The following is a 22,290-nucleotide window of genomic DNA, read 5'->3' as shown; positions in this document are numbered from 1 at the left end:
GGATGATGGACGATCAGGTAAAAAAATAAAAGTGCCTTTTCTCTTCTTTAAACTAAATAAACCAGTAACTTTTGCAATGCGGGGGCAACTCCAGTGCAAGGGTTTATTAGTAGTATTAATCCCAAAAGCAAACATTTATTATATGGCAGCTTATTAATTCTTGGATGTGATGGCTACATTAGTTTTTCTTTTTTTATGCTTTTTTTCCCCCCTCTACATTTTATCTGGTGATCCAGCCAGCAAGTCTGTTTTTCAAAAGAACAAGCTTTATTGCAGATGTATTAGGGTACAGTAGTGGTGTTTTTTGGTTCTGTGTTACCCTGGGCAAGACTAAAAATCTAAAAACTTGTCCCACCCCAGTCGCTTTAAAATTGAGCACGCCAAACAACGCAAATTTTACTATCCATAAGTGATGCTTTAAAAGTCTTTACAGGTTACCACAATAGATTTACAGAAGAGGTCTGTTGCTAGAATTACTGCATGATCTGATGTTCGAGGCGATACCTCACATGTGCGTGATGATCGCTATTTGCATGTGTAACCGACATGTGTGCGCGGGAGGATGGGGCACTTTCATTTTTTTTTTTTTTTTTTACATTGTTGATTTCATTTTTTTCCTTTTTATCACTTTTATTGCTGTCACAAGGAATGTATGCATCCTTGTGACAGTAATAGGCAATGACAGGTCCTCTTTATAAAGAGATCTGGGGTCTCTACCCTTAAAATCATTCATAACACAAAAATCAATGTTTTTGAATACTTTAGGATTTCTAAAAATGGCAAAGATGGTTTCTGTGTAAACCGGAAGTGATGTCATTTCATTGTTTCCGGTTTACTGTTACAAACAGCCAATCAAAGCCGATTCTGGCTTCAATTTCTTAGTGTATTTAAAAAACTGCTAGTACATATAACAAACTAACAATGCTGCTGTCCAAAAGGGCCCCCAGTGCTCAGTCACCCACAGTGGGCGCACTCTAATACAGTTGATGTGTTACTGGCCAGATCACCAGGTGAAAAAGGCCTAAGAAAAAAAAAACTAATGCAGCCACCACATCTAAGGATTGGTAAGCTGCAATATATTACATTTTTGATTTTGGGCTGTACACATTGGTTGTGATCATGTGCACTGGTCAAAGCACACTACACATCCCATAGTCTAAGGAACAAGCAAGAATTGGCAATTATATTCCTACATACAGTGGGACCATGGAGAATGAACATAGCCACCCTCTAACAGGAAGTCAGATCACAGCAACATAAAGGAATTTGGAGATTTGGAGGAGGCCGAGAGTAATAGAATGTACTTTTATGAGTATACAGACTTGAATAGAATTTTCTTTTTTTTTTAATCCAAAAGTTTAGTCTTATTTTTTTTTTCTATTTATGCATTTGGAGTTGATCCCTATAAAATATATCACCGTTTCTTCGGTTATTTGTTGGCTACCTTTTTGCTTATTTGAAATTGTAAAACAAAGCCTCAAGCTATAAAGCTGTTAAACCAACATTCCATGTAAAAGAAAAAAAGTCACATGCTGGGAACAAGGCCGTAGCTAGGCAGCGAAGGTGTGCACATGACCAGAAATCTCTTCACACGTGACGCACGGCTCACCTATCCAAAGGTCACCTCGCTTACAGTGCAGAGTAACCAGTGTTCTATAATAACACCACGAGGACATACAACAAGACCAATTTTATTTTATTGTATGTCCAATCATACTTCCTGCGATTCTCCTAATGAAAGTACAATTCTGCATTTCCTAAAACATCACCTTTCAATGTCATAAGGTTTAAAAACCCTTTGAAAAAAATAATAAAAATATGAAATACTGGAGCAGACCTACAACAAGATCAGAAAATGGCCACAGTGCATATACCAAATCATTTAAAGTGGTTGTAAACCTCAGACATGAAATATGAACAGAGCATATCCCTCTATAGTGTGTACTTGTCTCAATCCACAGCACTAAGTGTCATTTCTGTTGCTTCATTCCTCTGATACCAGCAGGAGTTACTTCTGACAAGTTTTCCTGACATCAAGAGAATAAAGGTGACCGGGGTGGGACCTCCAGCAAACAGCCCTTGATTGACAGCCTCAGCTTTGTGCCTTTGAACGGTGTGAAGGGGGTGTGTCCCTTCCCTCCAATCAGCACTCCTCGCTGAGCTCTGCAGTGTATAACTTCAGCTCCCCTGCTTTCTGAAAGCTCAGACAAGCTTTATATATTCTGGACTTTCAACAGCTGTAGAGTAGAAAAAACTACAGATAAAGAGGTACAACTTATGTAGGAGGAATTGTGTCATCTTTGTGTATCCCCTGAGGCCAGTCACTTCACTGGGTGTATGGAAGGGTTTTACAGGCACTTTGAAGACAAATCACAAGTACAAACGTAACAGATTAAGTATACAAACGGGCACTGTACCGATCAGTACATTACATTTTTCCTTAGCAATCTGCTCATATTTATTAGTATCTGAAATATATAGTGTTGTGCAGTGGCGGTCCGTCCATTAGGGGCGCCGGGCGTTGCCCCCCTCTATATGAATAATGGATAGATTCATCCATGGCCGTTGCAGCCACCTCCTATTCAGGCGTCCACCCCTTTCAGGGTGCCTGAATTACAGCAATGGGGGTGTTTTTTTAAGCACCTGATTAGAGCCAGAGGATCTAATAGGCTTCAAAATAGGGTGGCTCATGGCGCAGAGCATTGCTCCATGAGCCCACCCAAGTGTTACAAAAGCAAATGAATATTGTTGTAACACTGATCCTCAATCTGGCCAAGCAGAAGCGGGTGTGAGACCCATTTTCTGATTGGTCGAAAAGAGAAGACTCCAGATTGGCTGCCAAGAAGGAGGGAGGGAGGGAAAACGGAAGTTGCCGCCGCCGTGGAGCCCAGGGAAGCGTGAGGCTGCTGCCAAGCATGGGAAGATGGGGTAATTGCAAAGGAGGCCGGGGGGGGGGGGCTGTGTCGGTGGCTTACTGTTTGCTGCCTCCCCCCCCCCCCCCAAAAAAAACCAAAAAAACAAAAAAAAAAAAAACACCGGCCGCCACTGCATTTAACCATGGTTATTTTTTAGCTTGGTAACTGGAGGGTAATTGCACCAAATGATGTCACTGAAATACCTTGCACCCAAGATGTCTGGTATTTATTTTATATAGCTTCTAAAGGGCATAAAAGGGGTCTAAAAGGTAGCAAAGCATTGGGTCACTGGTAAGGGTAGCCAGGTAGCTCTGAGGGGTACAAAGGGAATGAATAAAAAGCTGGTTGTTTTAACCTCTTCCCACTGGCTGTATGCATATACAGTATGCAGCCTCTTGGTGGGTGGGCTTTTATACCGAGAGGCAGCATATATACAATCACAGCGGTCACATGATCGGAATGCCCACCTTCGCCTCCTGGCATTTAGACACTCTTAAAGGGCTGGGAGGCAGTGGCGGGAAAGGGTTAATCACCTCTGCCAGTGTTAAATGGTTTATCTCATCTCTGTGTAAACCGATACATTCTGCTGGAGAGCTTGTAAAAAACAACAGACATCCTGGCTGTATCACTGGATGAAAACAGTAAAAAAAGCACAAAAAAAAAAAAAAAAAAGCTTTGCGCAGTGGGCAGTGGCAGTATCGTAGCCAATGAAGTTTATCCAAGGCGTGATTATTGCTAATTGAAAACTTAAAATAAAAAAAATATATATAAAAAAAAGGAAACAAATGCACCAATACACCTAAGAATTGGTATTCTGCAATATAATAAAGGTTTGCTTTTGGGTTTAATACAGCTTTAAAATGCAGAATATAAAACTTTTGATCTAAAAATCTTCAATTGTTAGCATTCCTAACATATTGTGTGTAGGTTTTTTTTTCTGAATCTATATAACCATATTTCAAGTACAGAGCTGAACTGTTTTGTTCTCTGCCTCATGAACCTGCTGTGGATTGAAGCTTTTTGGAACGCAAGTTATATTTTGCATTTGAAGTGCAAAACCACTCCACAACCACTAATCAAGACACACAGAGCAAGCATTATCCACAATCCAGCAAAAGATCACGGAATTCTTGCTTGTAATCCATCAATGTTGGGATCCATGTAATCTTATTTCATGCCAGCAGAGGTCACAACTCCCTCATAGTAAGGTACACAAAAAGAACTGCATGTTGTATTTCTTACAGGTAAACCTACAATGTTCATCTCCAACAAACTGTATCAATACACAATACTGTTCTAGAGAAAAGCAAAGAACAACATCGTAAATACAATTTGGTTACTTCACCCAAATTTCATTATCTGTCTAGGCAGGACTGAATGTCAACAAAAACATTCACATGGGTGTATAGAATATTTTACACTAAGACTAAAGTGCTGCAAGAAAAATCCTAGCACTGAACACACCCTGGATTGTTTAAAAATGTATTTGTTGGATTGGTGCAGCTTAATTAGGTTTTTCTTCTTCTGTTAATGCTTCTTTATTGTATACATTTAACAGGTGTGTTTGCACCCACAACCTGCCATTTTTTTCTTTTTAATAAGTGTCATTTTCTTGTAAAACATTAAAAAAAATATATATATATATATATATAGCCCTATTTCACAGGAGCCCAAAATAATATAACATACTATAGATGTGCAACAAAACCAATGGTTTCTAATGTACAGTTGTGCTCATAAGTTTACATACCCTGGCAGAATTTATGATTTCTTGGCCATTTTTCAGAGAATATGAATAACACAAAAACTTTTCTCTTTCACCCACGGTTAGTGTTTGGCTGAAGCCATTTATTATCCATGAACTGTGTTTACTCTTTTTAAATCATAATGGCAACAGAAACTACCCAAATGATTAAAAGTTTACATACCCTGATAACATGCACACAAGTTGACACAAAGGGGTTTGATCACAGGTGAGTTTTCACCATCCTCACCTGTGATCTGTTTGCTTGTAATTAGTGTGTGTGTATAAAAGGTCAATGAGTTTCTGGACTCCTGACAGACCCTTGCATCTTTCATCCAGTGCTGCACTGATGTTTCTGGATTCTGAGTCATGGGGAAAGCAAAAGAATCGTCAAAGGATCTGCGGGAAAAGGTAGTTGAACTGTATAAAACAGGAAAGGGATATAAGATATCCAAGGGATTGAGAATGCCAATCAGCAGTGTTCAAACTCCAATCAAGAAGTGGAAAATGGGGGGGTTCTGTTGAAACCAAACCACGGTCAGGTAGACCAACTAAAATTTCAGCAAGAACTGCCAGGAAAATTGTTCAGGATGCAAAGAAAAACCCACAAATAACATCAGGTGAAATACAGGACTCTCTGAAAACATGTGGTGTGGCTGTTTCAAGATGCACAATAAGGAGGCACTTGAAGAAAGATGGTCTGCATGGTCGAGTCGCCAGAAGAAAGCCATTACTACACAAATGCCACAAAGTATCCTGCTTACAATACGCCAAACAGCACAGAGACAAGCCTCAAACCTTCTGGCACAAAGTCATTTGCAGTGATGAGACCAAAATTGAGCTTTTTGGCCACAACCATGAATGCTATATTTGGAGAGGAGTCAACATAATGAAAGATACACCATTCCTACTCTGAAACACAGAGGTGGATCGCTGATGTTTTGGGGATGTGTGAGCTACAAAGGCACAGGAAATTTGGTCAAAATCGATGGCAAGATGAATGCAGTATGTTATCAAAAAATACTGGAGGAACATTTGCATTCATCAGCCAGGAAGCTGCGCATGACAACATGACAATGATCCAAAACACAAGGCCAAGTTGACCTGTCATTGGTTATAGCAGAATAAAGTGAAGGTTCTGGAGTGACCATCTCAGTCTCCTGACCTCCATATCATTGAGCCACTCTGGGGAGATCTCAAACGTGCAGTTCATGCAAGATAACCCAAGAATTTACAGGAACTGGAGGCTTTTTGCCAAGAGGAATGAGCAGCTTTACCATCTGAGAAGATAAAGAGCCTCATCCACAAATACCACAAAAGACTTCAAGCTGTCATGGATGTTAAAGGGGCAATATATGGAATTAATAACTGGGGTATGTAAACTTTTGATCAGGGTCATTTGGGTAGTTTCTGTTGCGATTAGGATTTAAAAAGAGTACACACAGTTGATTGATAATAAATGGCTTCAGCCAAACACTAACCATGAGTGAAAGAAAAGTTTGCGTCATTCATATTCTCTGAAAAATGGCCAAGAAATCATAAATTCTGCCAGGGTATGTAAACTTATGAGCACAACTGTACATACCAGTGTTACTCTACATGTGCATTTGAATTAAAGTGACTCTTATGGAAATAAAAAAAATAAACATGTTGTACTTACCTGCACAATGTAATGTTTTTGCACAAAGCAACCCAGACGATCCTCTTCTTATGGAGTTCCCCACTTGCGCTCCTGCCCCCCCCCCCCTCCCCTCTAAGTACCCCATAACAAGTCGTTTAAGATGGTGGCACTCATGCAGGTTCACTCCTAAACCACACTGTGTGTCCACTGACACACACAGCGCAGCTCGGCCCCATCCCCCACTTCGTCCTCACTGGATGTGGTTGACACCAGCAGATGCCAATGGCTCCCGCTACTGCCTCACTCTCTAGTGAAGAAAGAGAGAGAAAAAAAAAAAAAAAAAGATCGTAGAGAGACACTGCTCTTAGGCACAACTCTGGATCAAGATAGGGTTTAGGTAAATATAAGGGGAAGGGGGGCTCCAAAAAAGTATTTTTTACCTTGATGCAGAGAACACATTATGGTAAAAAAAAACCTTGTACCTTCAGGACCACAATCCATAAAAAGGCATGGAGTCCAAGCTACAGTATGGGGCAGATTTATTAACTTAATGAGCAGGGCCCTCTGATTCCTCCTGTATTGAATTGTATTGTAATTGTACTGTCTGGCCTCATGTTGTAAAGCATTGCACAAACTGTTGGTGCTGCTATATAAATCCTGTATATTAATAATAATTTTCCTTATAATAAAAAGCAACAGCAGCAACCACATTCATTTTAAATTGTGGATAAACATCCAACATGTTGCAGAGGAGAAAAAAGAAAAACATAGGAGCCTCTGCACATGATTTTTGAGCGAACGTAAGCCAACAGTGGAGGTGGGGGGAAGCAGGTTCCATCTGATTTGGATGGCAAGTGGCCGAGTCCAGGCCCCTAATGGCCTTGGGTGGTGCCCGAGTGGTCAGTCCGCCCCTGGCTGTAATTATCCTACAAATCTTAAAGTGCCACAAAACTTTGGTTTTAAAAATATATATATATATATATATATATATATATATATATATATATATATATATATATATATATATATATATATATATATATATATATATATATATACTCCATTCAAGTATCTATTATTAACTCCAAAAAAAAGGTACATTCTGTTGCTCCCAGCGTCCTCCAAATTCCTTTCCTTCTGTTGCTGTGATCCAACTTCCTGTTACAGGGTGAATACATTAATTCTCCATAACCCCACTGTAGGAGCATAGCCGCCCGCTCTCTCATTGTTGAAATGGACTATAGGATTTGCAGTGTGCACATGACCACAACTAACATGCACTTCTAATTTCAAACAAATGCAAGTGAGGGGGGAAAGGAGGTTTAGGAGCTTGCAGAGGACGTTGCATGGAGACCATTTAATGAAAAATAGATTACAGAGCCATTAAGTAGTGGATGTGTATGCATACCCACCAATTTTTTTAAATGGGAATGAGGGACACCTATCAGCAAAAGTATGCAGGCATAGGACACACCCCTTGCCACACCCCCTTTACCACTACTATTCCTTTATATTGGCTTTTGGAATTTACAAATGCAGCGATTTAGAAATCAGATGAAAGGTTTAGCGCTGGAAAATACTTTTTGATAGATGCAAAGTGCATTTTATACACATCTATATTGATTAGGTCAAAATTAAGGACAAATGAGGGACAGAAGGACATTGCTCGAAATCAGGGACAGTCCCTCGAAATCAGGGACAGTTGGGAGCAATGGTGTATGGAATATCAGGTCACTTGGGATTAATAACCCATTATATTTCCCCGAATTAGTCACAAAATCACAAGTGAAATAAAGAATATGGATTAAGCTTAAACAGTGAAGGTTTGGCATGTTGCAGGAGCATATAGAAATAATAGCAGTATACTAAACAAACAGGGTATGTTTTGTTTTGAATTTCTCCTGAGAAATTTCATTGCTTCATATCTGCATATGAGATCATGGAAGGTATTGGTCTCGCACCTTCTAGTCTAAGGAGATTTGGCGAGTTCACTTTTGCCGTTGGAGTGAAAATTGTGCCTGCAGAGCTGCAGTGCAAGGATCTCCCTGCTTTTGCTACATTCATATTGTGGCTTTGCTTTCTGCACTGAATCTTGAAAATGATCTCACCAGTCCACTGTCCTCTGAGGAAGCCCCATTTCCTTACCAAGATTGCTGCCCCCACCCAGACACACTGCATAATAAAGGCATAGCAAGTCAGTAATGGAGAAAAGATCATCTGCAAGAAGCCCACAAGCAATACTGGGGGCCAGTCCTTTTCCCTCTGTTTGCCTATTTGGAGGCACAGCTCAGGTCCTCTTTAAACTGTTTCTACAGTTATGGTTATTAAGACAATTTCTACCAATCTGGAAGTCTGGAAACCTGATGAATATTCATGTAAAGTAGATTTGGAAAATAATGGGACTAGTGCAAATAACACATACTGTCTAATGTAAGGCTGGCCATACATTATACCATTTTCTTATTCAATTTTCCTTTAGATTTACCAAAACCATATAACATGAGGTCAAAACTAAACACTTTCAATATGTATGCAGTCAGACAGGCCCTTACACTACATAGTTGAAGGGGAATCTAAAAAATTGAAAAGGAAAATTGTAAAATGCATGGCCAACCTAAACGTTGCATGCAAATATGCAGTGAAGGAATCAGTTAAAGCTAATGTGTGGTTTTGTCTTTGAAATTAAATTCCCCCTGACCTGAACAAATAGAACAATTTGCATCTTTAGACTCTTGTTTTTGATCGGCTGAAAGAATTAAGAATCTGAAGCTCCCACGTGACATGGGTTCTTTATGGCATTCATCCATATCAATAACCTCCAGTGTTCACTTCAATTACAGGAGCATTTAATACATGCAGAAAACCCAGAAATATTTGCAAATGTGTGCCAAATTATAGGATTTGTTGTGCTCTTAAATTTAGCTACAAGCACTTGGAATTTCTTGGTAAAGAAAATAGGTTTGTCCAATTAATGTGCACATTGTATGTTGTTTTCTGATTAGAGAGGGAGTTAAAGCCTAATGCATGGTATGCATGTACAGAAGACAAAATGGCCTGGTGGTTAGGATTGTGGCCTAGACGTAAGGGGCCTGGGCTAAATTGCCACCAAACACACCCATCTGTGCAGGTTGTCTGTTTCCTACACTTGTTCCATTTTTTTTTTCAACATCAATCCAGCCCTCCTGTGTTCATCTGTTCCTATGACTTTAGATTGTAAACTTTTTCAGGGAAATGTACCGATGTATTTAGTTCAATGTATGGGAAAAACCATTGTGCTTGCATTTTCTAGAAGAAACAAACTTTGGCAAAAATGTAGGGAGGCATGTTAATCTTGAATGCAACAGTGGACCATCTTCAAAGGGCCACGTTATGTCTACCATGGGTCACATCTACTGCATTCCAGAAAAGATTACAGCACTTTGATAATTAGTTTCCTAACAAAAATGACAACTTACAACAATTAGCTGAGAGAAAGGGGCCTAAAAACATTTCCTTACTCCGCTTCCAAGAATTACATAAGAATGTGCATCTATATCAACTAGAGAACAGCTGCGAAAGGGGAGGGGGTCATTTAATTGAAATTCTCATATCCGCTGAAGACCACAATGAAAGAATGGAGGAATGGAGGAGGAGGGGGGCTATATTGCTATGAAAAATTATCCATTGGAATTATTAGATACACTATAGTTTGGAATTGTGCTAGTGACTGGTGGGTAGCATGTTTTTTCCATTGGAAGGAACCACATGTATCCACTAGACCTGTGGTTCTCAACGCCAGTCCTCAAATACCCCCAACAGCCCCTGTTTGCAAGTTTTCCTTTATCTTGCACAGGTGCTTTAAATCAGTCAATGACTTGATATTTTGGACAGCTATTTTATCTAAGAGAAATTCCAAAAACGTGGCCTGTTGGGGGTACTTGAGGACTGAGGTTGAGAACCATTGCACTAGGCCATGGCTTCATAAACCCATACCGAACACGTTTTTTTTTTACAGATTTCCAACTGGTAATTTGTGTGGGTCTTTTAACTAATAATTTACACACATGTGTACCTTCCTAGTTTCTGGCAAACATGACTAGTTAACTGAATGGCAGGGAAAGAGCGAAAATTATACAATGCCACTACTACTAATACACTAATACTACTAATACAAGAAACTATAATAACTATATACCTATATATCTATATTATATAACTATAATACAAGAAACAAGAATAATAATATTACTAATACAAGAAACAAAAACAACCTGTTTTGCCAGATCTGGTTTTATCCTTTTCATTATCGTATCAATGTTTTCTGCAGTTCCCAGATAAACACTGACTTGGGGGTGACAATAATTGTGCAAGAGCAATGGGGGGAGGGGAGATCAGTTTGACCACCTCTGGGTTATGCTGCCAGGGTCTACTGCGTCTTTTCAGAAATCCGCCATCATTCTACTGTAATACGCAGAACATGAAAGGTTCCGTACTGCCCTATAGAGAAAAGGAATGGTGGGAAACATCTCTTTGCAAGTGACAATTAGCATTTTTGATACTTGTAAGCTACTGACTACCCCACCAAATTAAATGATTACATGAGATGCTTTCATTTGGCATAATATTTAAAAATCTCATGCACTGTATTAACACCCTAATTAGCATCAGATGCTACCAGTGTGGACCTTGCAATTATTATTATACAGGATTTTTATAGTGCCAACAGTTTGCGCAGAACTTTACAATATAAAGGGCGATAGTACGATCACAATACAGTTCAATACAGAAGGAATAGGAGGACGCTGCTCATAGAGTTTACAATCTAAAGGGAGGGGAAGGTGGTAAAAAAAGGCAAGAGATGCGGGGCATCATCTGATCTGAAGGAGGTGGCTGTACTACAGTGGGGTAGATTTCCCTGAATAAATGAGTTTTCCAGGATCTCCTAAATGTAGACAGGGTAGAAGTTAACCTGACATACTGGGGTACGGATTTCCAGAGGATGGGAAAGATTTTGGAGAAGTCCTGGAGGCCAGTATGGGAGGAAATAAGAGCGCTAGAGAGCAAGATGTCTTGGGAAGAGTGGAAAGGACGATTTGGGCGATATCCGCAGAGGAGGTTGGTAATGTAGCTGGGAGTAGTGTTGTGGATTGTTTTATATGTTGTTGTTTAGTATTTCGCTTTTTTTTTATTACATTGGGCTAGTGGAAGACAGTGAAGGGATTGCCAGAGGGGCAGCAGGCATGAATGACTGAAGGGGGGATAGCCTGTGTAAAGGTAGGCCAGTGAAGAGAAAGTTGCAGTAGTCAAGGCGGGAAATAACCAAAGGAGTGAATAAGTTGTTCTGTGGTGTCGTCCGTTAAGGGGCAAATTCTGGAAACGTTGTGGAGGTTAAGGCAGCAAGAATAAAGCCCCATACACCCGGCAGAATGTCGGGTGACATTTGTCGGTTCAAAAAAAACAAAAAGAAAACAGCCGACATTGGGCCTGTGTGCATGTTGGTCTGTCTGAAAGAGGCCGGCTGCTTGGCCGCTTTCTGACGAACGTGCATGCTGGAAAACCAGCAGCCGACTGACTCCTGATCAGCGCTCTCAGCCAATGACAGAGTGCTGATCAGAGTGTTATGGCGGGGGGACCGTCCCCCTGTCAGAATACAACAGCTCGCTTATGAGATCGCTTAACTAACCATGCAAGGTTAGTACAGTCTCTCTGACCGGAGCTGTTTTTTTTCGTGCAACTTGCAGGGTTACATGAAAAAAAAAATTAAAAAAAAACTGTCTGAGGGAGAGGTCAGAGTCTAGGATTACATAGACCAATAATTGTACTATTGATATCAATAGTGAAGTCAAATATTGGTCTTTTAGTATTTTCATTTCTGATGCTTCACTCAGTATAATATTAAAGACATTTGAAATTCAAGAGGAAGAGTAAACTACAATGATGTCTAAAAAGGTCAAAACACCACTGAAGTCCCAAGAAAATACAATGAGCTTTAAACTGGTTTAACTTTCCAGCATCTACCAAAACCTATTTTTTATAGATCGTCTTCATATATCTATAAAGAATGTGGTGTTGCGGAGGAAGGGGCAATAATTTTCCGCATAGGACTAACTACCCATCCAGCAATCCCATAAAACATTGCTGCCAAACATTAAGCCTACACCAGCCTGGAATGCAAGCTAACAGAGAGGTCATACACAATGGCAAATTTATGTTCTGTATATGGCAAAGAACTTCTGTTTTCATAATAGGCTGCTATTTCACATAAATTCGCTTTTTGTTTGGCACAATTAGGTCTGGGCAACATTAAAACTACTTTTATGGACTCATGCTATGGAGCTGAGTTATAGATCTTGCACAGAACGAAAACCAGGTATTTCCTGTAGTTTGCCAAATGTTACGGTTTTCAAAGTCCTTCCATTTTTACAAATGTTTGCATTCTTAATGATGCAGCAAGCACAGCGACAGCTCAGCTTTTAGCTAGGACAAGTGTAAATCTCCCCCTGTGCCACTGCGTATAGGTATTAAGATTCTGAGAGCAGCAAAGAAAAACATGCTAGTGTTTACACCACAATAATATAGTGTAACAGTGGTACAAGCTATAGCAATTATGTAAGAAAGCAAAAAAAGAACGCTCTGGGGGTTATTTACTAAAGGCAAATCCACTTTCCACTACAAGTGCACTTGGAAGTGCAATTGCTGTAGATCTGAGGGGAAGCTCTGCTGATTTTCTCATCCAATCATGTACAAGCTAAAATGCTGTTTTTTATTTTCCTTGCATGTCCCCCTCAGATCTACAGCTACTGCACTTCCAAGTGCACTTGTAGTGCAAAGTGGATTTGTCTTTAGTAAATAACCCAAAATAACCAAATAAGATTATCCTTCAGTTTTCTTTATATAAAAGGCCATTTATATGAAAATATGCATTTTGCGTGACTTTATGAGCTGAACTTAAGATTCAGCCCTGGCAAATAAGGATTGTAGAACAGCTACCTAGAGCAAGAAGTATGATGTAGTCTTAGACAGCAACTGTATTAGAAAAGTTAAAGATCTAAAGAGAACTACGTTTCTATCTTGCTGCATGTTACAAACATTGCTAATCACGAGAACGTTGGAGCAACATAAACCACTCCTTCATGTTTACCATATAAAAAAACAGGGTTACCTGTAGTAAATAGGTACAGCAACCTCTTCCTTATCCTTCTCTAACAAGCAGAGTGGAAGCATAGCTCTCTACGTGTGCAAGACCACGTTGTCAGGACATAGTTCATAAAGTGATGGACAGGTATTAAATAAATATGCTTTTTTTTTTTTTAGTACAAATAGAAACTTATATTATGTCAACCACACACCCATGAAGTATTGCTGCTTTGAAATACTTATATAAAGTATATATACACACACACTTTATTTATTTATTTTTTTATACACACACACTACGCTCACACATTAATACATAATAAAAAAATGATATATTATACACACATATGAAAAAAAAAATTATTATATTATATTTTTTTATACACACATTTCTGTACTTGAGAGAGAATATATACATATATATATATATATATATATATATATATATACATACACACACACACACTTTATATAAGTATTTCAAAGCAGCACATTATTGTTATTACACTGGTTGTTTTAAAATCTATACACACAAAAAAAAAAAAAAAAAAAAAATAATATATATATATATATATTTATTACACACACACACACACATAATAGATATATATATATATATATATATATATATATATATATATATATATATATATATATATATATATATATATATATATATATATATATATATAAAAAAACACACACATTTAACCACATAAATGACAAGCTTACAAGTAACTGTACCACTTAAAGATGTCAAAACACGTTTCCTATAATTCTACTATCCATCTGCCTTAGTTAACAGTCGTGCCATTTGAACCACATCGTATTTAAAAAATGACAACTTCTATCAAATTGTCTTACTATGCCCCTTATAACCAGAATCTGCAGACTTTACTATTTTTTTCATTCAAAGCTTTTGCTTGAAACCACACAAACACCTACCTGGAAAGAACAGGTTTACTTGATATGGGTAAGAAATAGAGTATTACCGGAGAGGTGCAACATGACTCCAGGGTGACACCACCAATGAAGACCTTAAATACAGGGAGGCAGCACTTGGCTGCTACTAAGTATAGCTAAGAGGCATCCCACTTCCAATAGTTTGCTGGTTTATGAAGAGTTGGTGACAGACGCGCTGTCACATCCAAGAAGCTGAGAAGCAATGTATTTACCTTGTGTGTCGGCTGGCTGGTCGCAGGTCCCCCAGACATACAGCTGTGAAAGTGGACACAGTACAGGTGACTTCCTAACTAGTGCAGGCAGCTGCTTCTTGTGAACAGCTGCTGGAAATGCAGGACATTCCTGTACAGCAGCTCCTTCCCTCTGAATAAGAACATGCCATTACAGTCTCACAGTCCTTCACACTCCCTGGCTGTTCATTAACTGTGAAGTGTGACATGTAAGACACAGGCAGTGATCAAGTCCTTTTACGTGCAGAGCAGAGCCTGACATTTCAGCAGTGCACACCTTCCTGTCCTAAAGATCAGATCATTTCTCAATGACACTTGGCTGCTGTAAACTGCTGACTACTGCAGATCTGGGGAATGTCAGCCTATCAAATCAAACCAGAGATCATCACATCTGCATACCACAAATGAAGAAATAGTGGGGATACTTAGAAGGGGAAAGGAGAGGTAAGTGATGCTGGACATCACACTCCTGAACCCTTTCATGCCTAAGCCTATTTCTGACATTTGGTGTTTACAAGTTAATCTGTATTTTTTGCTAGAAAATTACTTAGAACCCCCAAACATTATATATATATATATATATTTTAGCAGAGAATCTAGAGAATAAAATGGCGATTGTTGCATATGTTATGTCACACGGTATTTGTGCAGCTGTGTTTTAAACGCAACTTTTTGGGAAAAGGGACACTTTCATGAATGTAAAAAAAAAACGAAACAGTAAAGTTAGCCCAATTTTTTTGTATAATGTGAAAGATGATGTTACGCCGAGTAAATAGATACCAAACATGTCACGCTTTATAATTTCACTCGTGGAATGGCGACAAACGATGGTACCTAAAAATCTCCATAGGCAACGCTTTAAATTTTTTTACAGTTACCAGGTTAGAGTTACAGAGGAGGTCTAGTGCTAGAATTATTGCTCTCACTTTGACGATCGCGGCGATACCTCACATGTGTGATTTGAACACAGTTTACACATGCGGGAGCGACTTCCGTATGCGTTTTCTTTGCTGTGCGAGCTCGCGGGGACAGCGGAGGCACTTTAAAACATTTTTTTTTCTTATTTTTATATTATTAAATTGTGTTTTAAAAAAAATTTAAAATGTGTTCACTTTTATTGCTGTCACAAGGAATGTAAACATCCCTTGGGACAGTAATATGTGGTGACAGGTACACTTTATGGAGGGATCGGGGGTCTAAAAGACCTCCAATCCCTCCTTTGCACTTCAAAGTATTCAGATCGCTGAAAACGGCGGCAGCCTAGTAAACCGGAAGTGACGTTGTGACGTCGCTTCCGTGTTTACATTCAGGAGACTGGAATGAAGCCGTTTACTATTCCACAAACTGACACCAATAATGGGGCACCATCCCTCCTACTAACACCATCAATGGGGCACTATGGCACTATTCCACAAACTGACACCAATAATGGGGCACCATCCCTCCTACTAACACTATCAATGGGGCACTATTTCTCCCATTAAAACCAATGAAGCCACAGTCCAGCCTTTTGCTTAGAACGTTTGGAGACCTCTAGTCTAACAGACAGAAATAAAAACCTGACCAAAGTTCTGGCTGTTACCCACTCTGCATTTGGCTGGGTCTGGGATTTAAGCATAGTAAACAAAACTAATTTAGGTTTAGCACAAATACAGTCTAAAACATTGACATGCTGTGGATTTTTCTTGCCATTTTCTGCCTCTACACTATTGTTACTGGAAAGCAGATAAAAAAATGCTAATGTAAAAAAAAAAAAAAAAAAAAAAAGAAAAAAGGAGAATATGCAATCGGAGACGGGGTAGTGGTGGCTTTTATACACTACCAAATCACTTATAGATAAAAGGAATGGTAAGCGAACAATTTTCAGGTTTAGAATACAGGTTTAAGAGTGGATTATAGAAAAATAAAAAATATTTCCGAGCATTAGTCTGTGTTTGACAGACCAGGTGTAGCTTTATGCTTCATAGTCTGCCTGCGAGCATTACAGACACTTTAGAAAGAAAAGGCATTAGAGAGACATTACAAGTTATTGTCATTACACTACCTATACACAACGCACTCCCAGCACAGCTAAACCAGATGTTCAGGTAACAACCAGGGTCCTTCTCCTTGGTCACATGAATGTCTTACTAGGATGATTATACCATGAGTAATGTTTCTCCTCAGTTCCTGACTTGTAAAATGTACCCGTCATTAGAGAACTATGGGGGCCATCAGGATCTTCCTTTTAGAAGTAATAGCTACCTAGTCGTGTCACTACTCCTGAGTAACAGGTTTACAACAAACATGAAATGAAGGTTAGAGGCACGTTGGCTATTCTACACATTTCAGGTTAGTAGCTCAGAAATCTATTGAAGACAAAGCATCAGAGTGCCAATTGCTTGGCTGTCAATCTCAGATGGAGAGGTCAGCAACAACCTACTGGTTTCTCTCATGATAGGTTTCCTTTAAAAAAAAAAAAAAAACAGATCAAATTTATTCCTATATTCTGCTGGATAGCTACAATAAGGTTGACCCAAAGGAACAACTGGGGATGCAGCAAGAAGTGTAGACAGGGACATTTTTGCTAGAAAAGTTGGAAACATCTCTGATTTACCATGGCAGGTGAAACTCTGGAAGCTGAGGAATTAAAGAGCAATTTCACAAAACATGAACTTGTCCTTCCTTTGAGAGATACATTAGGTGTATGGTACAAGAAGAAAGCAGAAGGGAAATTCATACAACATATATATTCTCTTTGGTTGACCTTTGAAAATATTGGACACTTTGTAAGGCTTGGTCTTTAGATAATAACACCAAGCAAAGCAGTCAAAACTGTGTGCTCCACCTGAATACAAATAAAGGCATGTTCCATACAATGATAAAAGAACTGCTAGTATATATAGATTAAGAAGCCCTGTATATAGAAAGTTTTAGGTGTGCAGTTGGGGGGGATGGGGCGGCAAATGTGGGCAGTTGGCTGTGTGCCAACCAGTCTCCTAAACTGCAATAGGCAACTCACCTGGGCGTTTACATGCCACAGTCGTGACGTGGCACAGTTTACTCGACATGTAGTGATAGGCAGGTTTGCCACCCACTGATCGCTACACATTCATGTAAATGCGGAAGCGGCACAAATGCCCTGCAATGCTTTCAGTGCAATTTGTCAGCAAAAATGGGGTTAAAATAGGCAGTGAGGAGGCATTGCATCGCTTCTTCATTGCCTGTAAGTAGCCTATGAAGCATGATCAGAACGTGGATTGGGTTTCAGGCTTCAGAGGAGAGGGAGCGCATGTCTAAAGCCCCATACACACTAACAGATTTTCTGCAGATTTTTGTCTTCAGATTTACCAAAACCATATAATATGAGGTCAAACCTTAAGAGTTTCAATTTGTATGCAATCAGGCAGGCCCTTGCACTACATGGTTTTGGTAAATCTGAAGACAAAAATCTGCAGAAAATCTTATGCCGAGTACACGCGACTGGACTTTCCGCCAACGTGGATTTTTGTCTGAAGGATGTTGGCTCAAACTTGCATACACACGGTTACACAAATGTTGGCCAACAATTTACGAACCTGAGAATGCGGTGACGTACAAGACATACGACGAGCCGAGAAAAAGGAAGTTCAATAGCCAGTGCGGCTGCTCCTGCTTGATTCCGAGCAGGCGTGAACTTTTGTGCGATGGACTTGTGTACACACGATCGGACTTTCTGACAACAAAGTGAAGTTGGAGGAAAATTTGAGAACCTGCTATCAAACATTTGTTGGTGGAAAGTCCAACAGCAAATGTTCGATGGAGCATACACACGGTCGGAATTTCCGACAACAAGCTCACATCCAACATTTCCCGTCGGAAAATCTGACCGTGTGTAGGCAGAATAATAGTGTGTATGGGGTCTAAATCTACCCTTAAAGTGTTACTAAACTCAGGACCCTGCATTCACTATATCTGGTCTCCCACAGTACACAGAACATGGAAATGCAATTATTTTAGTAAATAGAAACCAATGAATACCTTTACTCATCAGCAGTTTATCGCAGTGACTTCTATCGGTTCCTAGCAAACCTTGTAGGCATTTTCATTCTCCCCTGACCCTCTGTCTGGACAGTGCTGATTGGCCCTGTGCTGATTACATGCACTCTCCCAAGAAAAAAAAAAACTCTCTAGCAATACACACCAAACTGAGCATGTGCAGCCCTTCCCCTGGCTCTGTAACTATCAGGCTATTTTTTGAGATAGTGGAAGAAGAGGAGGATCCACCCAAAAATGAAACTTCCACTTTAAGTGCTGGTGACCCCCTGACATGCCACATCTGGTATGTCATTTTTTTTTTGGTGGCGTGTACCCACCTCCTCCCCTGGCACCGCAGCGCCGGAAGATCACCTCTTTCCCTCCCTCCCTGCAATCTTCTGGGACACGTCACAAGTCTACGAAGATTGCCCGGCCATTTGCAGTGCGCGCTCGGCTGTGGAGCCACAGCCAGGCTCCCACAGTTAGAATGACGGTGCAGTGCAGAGGAGGGGGAGAGGAGCGAGGCGTCCTGCACCCACATCACTGGACTGTGGGACAGGTGAGTGTCTGAATATTAAAAGTCAGCACCCACACTTTTTGTAGCTGCTGACTTTTAAATGGGTGGAACTCCGCTTTAAGGTTTCACAGTGAATATAACAAGCATGCTTTTACTGCATATACAGATTAATTTTACTGTTGTGGGTTTAGTAATACTTTCAATCAATATTAAACCCAAACACAACACAATGATTTACTATATCGCACCTTACAAAATTATTAAATGCGGTGGCTGCATTCGTTTTCATTTTTAGGCTGTTTTTCCTTTATTTTCACCGGATGATCCAGTCAGTAAGTGTTTTTTCAACTTTTTTTTTTTTTTAAACAAACCAAGCAGTCCAGCAAAAGTGGCATTCAGTGGGGTTACCCTCTTGCCGACCAGCTACCGCAGTTATACTGCGGCAGGTTGGCTCAGCTGCGTGAATCACCTTAGGTGTACGTCAATCTCGTATATGACTCTCTGTGGGCGCGCGCGCCTGATTGGCCAGCGGGGGAGCCAATCAGTGTGTCCGGCCGACTCGATGTCCGCTGGCCACCCATGATCATTCCCCGCAGAGACAGAACAGGGAGCTGCCAAAGTAAACAGGGCAGATCTCCGTTCCGTCAGGGGGTGACACAGCGATCCTGTCTTTCTGCTATGCAGGAAGACGGATCTGTGTGTTGTTCCAGGCAGCCCATCCCCCATTCAGTTAGTAAACACACCCAGGGAATACATTTAACCCCTTGATCGCCCCTGATGTTAACCCCTTCCCTGCCAGTGCCATTAGGACAATGTCAGTGCATATTTTTAGCACTGATCACTGTAAGAATGTTCACTGGTTCCCAAAAAAAGTGTCAAAAATGTCAGTTAGGTGTTTGATCTTTCCACTGCATTGTCGCAGTCCCACTAAAAATCACAGATCACCGCCATTACTAGTAAATAAAAAATAAATAATAAAAATGCCATAAATCTATCTCTCAAAAAAATGAATTTAATTATTTAAATCTATGGAATGAAATATGACTATGACACACTAACTGAATTTCACAATAAAACAAACAAGCTTCTATGCCAGAAGTAAAGATCCCTCCTTCAGATATCTCAATATACCTTGCACTGGGGATTCAAACAATATTTCGCGACAGGTGGGAAGATGTACAAGATATATTTTTTAAGAGCTTTGCAGACCTAAGCGCATTCTAATCAAGCATCTTTCATTTCAGAATTTAGGTTTCCCAGACTTCTTATCCTAAGGCAGAAATGCGAGATTATGCCATCACCCTGAACACAGAATGACTGCAGTTTGTGAGAGCTAGAGAGTTAAATGCTACTTTGTGCAACTGTTTTATCTGCATTAGGGCTGCAACTAACGATTATTTTCATAATCGATTCGTTGGCCGATTTATTGTTTCGATTAATCGATTAATCGGATAATAGCCTTAAAAGTGTGGTGTATAATTTAATATGTAAAGTTAAAAAAAAGGCAATTTATTCTTCAAAATCTTTATGCAGTGGTAAATATAAATAATCAACTATATGATTAGGGAGCAAAATCTCTAATCCACTCTGAGAATAACAGACAGAAGAGATATACTGTATATACTATTGGAGGTTGAATCTGGTAAATATCATCAGACTCAGAGATCACATTTTTTATTTAGACCCCATTCACACTGGGGTACATGTAATGTGCCCTGCCTCCTTGAAATATGCCCTGCTCCCACGTAATGTGCCCTGCTCCCACGTAATGTGCCCTGCCTCCTTGAAATGTGCCCTGCTCCCATGTATGGTGCCCTGCCTCCTTGAAATGTGCCCTGCCTCCTTGAAATGTGCCCTGCCTCCTTGAAATGTGCCCTGCTCCCATGTATGGTGCCCTGCCTCCTTGAAATGTGCTCTGCTCCCACGTAATGTGCTCTGCTCCCACGTAATGTGCCCTGCCTCCTTGAAATGTGCCCTGCCTCCTTGAAATGTGCCCTGCCTCCTTGAAATGTGCCCTGCCTCCTTGAAATGTGCCCTGCCTCCTTGAAATGTGCCCTGCCTCCTTGAAATGTGCCCTGCTCCCATGTATGGTGCCCTGCCTCCTTGAAATGTGCCCTGCTCCCATGTATGGTGCCCTGCCTCCTTGAAATGTGCCCTGCTCCCATGTATGGTGCCCTGCCTCCTTGAAATGTGCCCTGCTCCCACGTAATGTGGCTTGCCTCCATGTAAAAGTTTACTTTAAATGTAATAGTAATGCCTTCTATTACCTCCAGTCTATCAGCCTCCACCTTCTTTGGGGACAGATGCTGATCTTCCTGCACAGTCTTTAAAGTCATTTTTTTTTTTAAACAAACATGGTATACTTACCTGCTCTGTGTAATGGTTTTGCACAGAGCAGCCCCAATTCTTCTCTTCTGGGGTCCTCCACTTATGCCTCTGGCTCCTCCTGCATTTAGAGTGCCCCAATAGCAAGCTGCAAATTATAGTATAGTGTGCCCCTATAGCAAGTAAAAAACTTCTGCTTTTAGACCCCACTCACTTCCTGCCCAGGACTACATGTCCCATGAGGCATTGCTCCTCACACATTCACATTCACAAGTTCTCAGGCACTTCCTGACATGTATGGATGGTGTACTGAGCTGTATGTGCGCTGCACTGTATTTCCTGATATGTAAACAAATAATGCATTGTGTATGCAGGCCAAATAATCAGCTGGCCGATTAATCGATTATGAAAATAGTTGACAACTATTTTCATAATCGATTAGTTGTCGATTAATCGATTAGTTGTTTCAGCCCTAATCTGCATCCTATCAATATAAAGAAAAGAAAATGACGGCACACCACAGTGAAGTCAAAATCTTAGATGTTCTTTATTGTCGCCATGCCAGACAAAAAACACAGGAATGAGGTTGACGCGTTTCACACGAATCCCTCGTGCTTGCTCATAACACACAGTTGCATTTTTGGTGGCGAGCCGGAGTGAGCACCTGCAGCAGTCAATAACCTACTGATTGCCTGAGTGGTGTACACATTGTTGTTGAATCCTAACAATATACTTTAACAGTGATTTTTATTGGCTAGATAATAATAATAAGACTTTTTACTTTTGACACTTCCCAGCATTTTATCATGGTTTCAAATCTGGATAACATTTAAATCCAAAGAAAAAAAGATATTTATGCACTT

At 40.1% G+C, this 22,290-nt stretch overlaps 1 protein-coding gene and 1 pseudogene across 3 annotated transcripts in view; one reads left to right on the top strand and one right to left on the bottom strand.

Moving 5' to 3' along the window:
• The window catches only part of KANK1 (KN motif and ankyrin repeat domains 1), a 256,209-nt gene that overhangs the window by 107,915 nt on the left and 126,004 nt on the right, over positions 1 to 22,290 (bottom strand). Inside the window, exon 1 of one of the 3 annotated variants that reach the window (XM_073634870.1) lies at positions 14,572 to 14,867. The exons of 1 other annotated variant lie outside the window; for it this stretch is intronic. The gene's annotated coding sequence lies outside the window, so the exon portion shown is untranslated. Of the gene's footprint in view, positions 1 to 14,571; positions 14,868 to 22,290 lie in introns of those variants that run through there. One more of the 3 variants, XM_073634856.1, reaches the window with a different exon arrangement.
• LOC141124505 (U4 spliceosomal RNA) lies at positions 3,594 to 3,676 on the top strand (annotated as a pseudogene).

This window comes from Aquarana catesbeiana, linkage group LG01 (genome assembly GCF_042186555.1).
Source record: "Aquarana catesbeiana isolate 2022-GZ linkage group LG01, ASM4218655v1, whole genome shotgun sequence".
NCBI classification, from domain to species: domain Eukaryota; kingdom Metazoa; phylum Chordata; class Amphibia; order Anura; family Ranidae; genus Aquarana; species Aquarana catesbeiana.
The sequence above is the reverse complement of the archived record's forward strand: the minus strand, read 5'-3'. Positions and strand labels throughout refer to the sequence as shown.